At 34.4% G+C, this 4,986-nt stretch overlaps 1 pseudogene; it reads left to right on the forward strand.

Moving 5' to 3' along the window:
• Positions 1–2,836: 2,836 nt before the first annotated feature.
• Positions 2,837–4,046, forward strand: LOC109154183 (annotated as a pseudogene).
• Positions 4,047–4,986: the final 940 nt, after the last annotated feature.

Genomic DNA, 4,986 nt, shown 5'->3' on the forward strand with positions numbered 1-4,986 from the left:
GCATTATTCGCTGACCGGGCGTCGTCCCATTTCCTTAATATTGTTACAACATTTTCATAAATATGTTGCACAACCAAACGTTCAATAAAATGAACTTATGAATCTATAAGAACAAAATTTAAATTAAAACTTGTAGAAACTTTTGGACTTATTGTTAGACGAGTTAATTCCAGCAGTGGTCCTCCGACTATTGTGATTTTTCAAAATTGGTCATCGACTTTTAATTTGGACGAAAAAGACACTTGACTTTCTAATTTGTTCCACCAAAGGTCCTTCTGTTGCGCATCCAGTTTTTGGCCGTTAATTTAGGGGGTAAATTTGTCTTTTCATTATATTCCTTTCTTCTTCCTCATCGGAGGGAGAGAGAGAAGACCTGGCTAAACTTGGTCAGAAGCTGGGAGTTGACCTTATCGAAGGCGCGATGGAGGGAAGCGAACTCCTTCCGAGCCTCATCGGAGACGAGAAACCTTGACATTCCTTCCCAATCGAGGTGTCTTGCCAGCCTTGAACGTAACGTCGACAATTTTCTGCGTTGTTCCGCTCATTTTCTCGATCAAATTTTGGGGTTGACGTACAACTACTGAGCAGAAACCCAATGCAATGCAAAATCCCTATGCCTTATTCTGTACAATAACTCAACTTCGCCTTCTATAGCCTATATGGTTTATTTTTTTTCTTTTTTTTTTAGCTTTTTTATTGTAAAGTTTTTCTTTTTGATGCCATAGAGAATAAATGTCAAATTCTCTATTTTAGTCTGAATCAAGATGGAGTAAATCACGATTCTTCTCAAGAAAACCAGATGTATCATATGTGACCTGGGAATAAAATATGCTAAAGAGGAAAATGAGGAACAATTGCTTTTTTCGTATGGAGTTTTTCATATCTGTGCGTCAAATAAGCTTGGCTAAGTGGAAAATATAATGAAAAGACAAATTTGCCCCCTAAATTAACGGTCAAGAAATGGATGGGTAACGAAGACCTTGGGTGGAACAAATTAAATTAGAAAGTCAAGTGTCTTTTTCGTCCAAATTAAAAGTCGCGGACCAATTTTCGAAAATCACAATAGGCAAAGGACCATTGCTGGAATTAACTCTTGTTAGACGCACATTCCAATTTCGAATGTATGAAAGCAATTAAATCCATCAGCTTTAGTGGAGTATTTTAATGACCTTTTTTCTAAATGATCACTCCCACTGATTAAGATATTCTTTAGCCAAATTTTATACACTCATAATTGATTTGACCAACTAAATAATGAAGATATAATTCCCACCCATTAGTAGGGCATACTAAATAATCAATATTTTGTTCCAATCATAATCCAACTAAAGAAAGAATTAATGACGACATGGTATTATTGGAATCCAAAAGAGGTATATAATACCACACAACATTAATAGATACTGCACTTACAAAAATGGTATAAATCACTTATACATCTAGCTTTTGTGCTCTTTACCAATGCAAGATTGAGCAAAATAGAGTAGAGTTACCTTAAAGGAATGTGAACAACAATGAGAAATTTGATCTTCCTTGGAGTAATGAGTTCACCTACTTAAAATGGTAGAAATATTGAAATAATTTACAGATTTATGGTTTGGTCTTGATATGCACGAGTGTATGACTAAAAGTAATGCAAAGTTAAATTAATCAAATATAATTACCTAAAAAGAATGTGGGCAACTGGGCAATAATGATAAATCAACTCTGCGTAGAAAGAAATAAGTTGACTAGCCTGAAATAGTAAAAAACTTTACAGATCCAGGGTTTGTTTCATGTACCCCTACAAGATTAAAAGTAATGCACATGATATGCTAGAGTATAATTACCTAAAAGGAAGGTGACAAATGACAAAAAAAAAATCGGTCATGGTTGGAGGAAACTAGTCCACTTGCTTGAAATGCTACAACTATATTTGTTCAGATCTATGGTTTAATTTTTAAATTGATGCAAGAATAAATGTAATGCAAGTGAAATAGAGTATAATTATCTAAAAGGGAGGTGAACGGTGATGAGAAATCCAGTCTTCAATTCCATGGAGTAAATGAGTTCGCATGCCTAAAATGGTAATATAGAAAGAATAAAGAGAGGATTAGAAAGACTTACTGAGATTTGCTTGTCATTTATTCAAGTGACCTTAGAGACTTAAAAGGAAAAAAAAAAAAAAAAAAAAAAAACTCATAGATTGCCTACAATCGTTATATCGTGTACCAGGATGTACAATGCATTGTGCGCCCTTTCCCAAAACGACACTGTTTTTATAAGTATTACTTAACAATCCCATTATAGGTTTATTTATTTATTTTTTTTTTATTTTTTTTTATTTTGTTATAACACTTGTGTCTATGTGTGTTCTGTTAAGACTTAAGAGTTTATGTGTATCCTGTTAAGAGTTTATGTGTATTATGTTAAGAGTTTATGTGTATTATGGAGAGTTTATGTGTATTATGTATTATGTTAGATTATGTGTATTATGTTAGGAGTTTATGTGTATTTTACTATTCAATTCTGTACATACGAAACAGAGAATTTTTTATTTTTATTTTTTAAGTTAACGGCAGAAACGAGAGAAGGAATTTCAAAAAAAAAAAAAAAATACAGATACAAAATAAGCTAATTGGCCTAATAAGCTATTCCAATATATAAGTTCTCCCACTAAAGACTAAGATCCGTCAAAATTGATCAAACCAATTGGAAAATAACTGATCTGTCATTTTCCAAACACTGCCTTTGCTATAAAATTCTTGCAACTAATTTTTCAAATTTTTCTATCAAAAGAACAAAAAAAAAAAAAAAGGCCTCAACTAAAACTTGTGAATGAACTAAAAATGTGGAAATGGCCGCTGCGGCGGAGGCAGGAGCTGTCGTGGAATTGGATGAGTTGAAAAAGAGGTTGAAGGAAATGGAAGACGAGGTGACGGCGCTCCGTGAAATGCAGGCCAAAGTTCAGAAGGAAATGTGTGATGTACAAGACCCTGCTTCTGCTGGCAAATTTTATTATGGACCATGGTGCATATAGCAGTATGGTCTATGAAGTAAGTATTATTTTAATTATACTTCAGTTTCATTTAACAATATTACTCTGTTTTTTAGTTACATTTTCCACACACTAGTTTCATCATAGGAATACGAAAGTTTCATTTTAATTCTAGTACAGTTTCATTTGACAATATACATTATTGCATGAGCTCTATTTTGTAGTTTCATTTTTCACACACACTAGTTTAATTATTGTAATATTAAAGTACTATTTTGATTACATTCTAGGTTCATTTGACAATATATGTTATTGTATAACTCTGAATTTTAGTTTTATTTTCATACACACTAGTTTCATTATAACAACATTAAAGTATCGTTTTAATTATACTACAGTTTCAGTTGCCAATATACGTTGTTGAATGATCTCTGTTTTTTAGTTTTATTTTCCACACACTAGTTTCATTATAGCAACACTGGAGTATCATTTTAATTCTAATACAGTTTCATTTGACGACCATGGTCCACTGAATAACAACTGGCTTCTGCTGCTGCAAGCCAATCGAATAGGGAAGAAGTGGATTCTCGTTCTTTCTTTGTTGGCAATGTGGAATATTCATGCACCCGTGAGGAAGCGCCGCAGAACTTCCAGGCATGCAGTATGGTACAGAGAGTTACTACCCATACTAATAAGTTTGGGCAACAAAAGGGATATGCCTACGTTGAATTTCTTGAACAAGAAGATGGTCAAGAGGCCCTTCTTCTGAATGAGTCCGAGCTTTATGGCCGCTAACTAAAGATATCGGCAAAACGAACTAATATTCCTGGCATGAAGCATTTCCGTCCACGATGTCCCAATCCTTTCTTCTATACTCCTTATGGATATGGAAGGTTCCTAGGTTCAGGGAACCAATGCGTTACAGTCCTTATTTCTGAGGGTTTGGTTTTACCATATAAATTTCATGTAACAAATGGATAGATCAGAGTCTTGAAAGCTCTAATATCTATCTATGTATGACTACTTGTCACTTGGGGTATCTTGATTATGTTTATCCTGAGATTGATCTGGCTTGGTTAATATCATGATTTGGTTTTCTGTCCGAAGACACGTTGTTGAGATTAATAAGAACAAGAAACAATAATAATGGCAAAAAGGGTAAAGAAGACAAAATTTACGTGGTTCGGCAATGTGCTTAAATCCACCGGAGTGAAAGTATTCTTATATTCATAGTGATGGTGATAGTGGTGACACAACCCCTTAGGGATACAACCAATATATTTATAGGCATCTAATCCATGTACAAATGGTCTACCCGTTTCACTCATACTCCTAGTATGAGACAAACTCATATTCCTAATCCATATATGAGACAAACTCAACAATATCCACCTTGGCGAATATGCTATTTAGGAGAAAAGATAACTCAACAAATCTCCACCTTGACGAATATGCTCTTTAGGAGAAAAGACTTATCTCACCATCTCCACCTTCACATATCTGCCCTTTAGGAGAAAAGACTATCTCCACCTTTGCGAATATGCTCTTTGTTAGGAACATTGTATTAGGATTTTGATGATACCAATGTAATGTAGAAAAGTAGACCCCTAACCACTAGCTGTTTTTGTTTCGCTACTTTCGTCTTAGACGAGAGTTGCCATAACTCCTTTGTAATTCGTGTTAAGCTAGACAAACATATGAAAATGAGTTATGCCTAGATGTTAGGATCTCCAAGGCGAAAGAAGACACAAGATATGAAAAACAACAACGAGAGTCAAGCAGGAGTTGTCAACAAACACGAAAGAACAATGTTTGTAAAAGACGATCTTTATTAAACATTACTTCTCTTCAACAACGAGAAGAATGTTTCACCTGTCTGATTTGACAACATCCTAGGACAATAAGGACTTCATTTTATGGGACTCACTTTTCAAGAAGCATTAAATGAAGATGTACTATCTCTTGGAGCTAAAGGACAAAACCCTAATGCTTTCCATACCTTCAACGGC

This window comes from Ipomoea nil, unplaced genomic scaffold (genome assembly GCF_001879475.1).
Source record: "Ipomoea nil cultivar Tokyo-kokei standard unplaced genomic scaffold, Asagao_1.1 scaffold2610, whole genome shotgun sequence".
NCBI lineage: Eukaryota > Viridiplantae > Streptophyta > Magnoliopsida > Solanales > Convolvulaceae > Ipomoea > Ipomoea nil.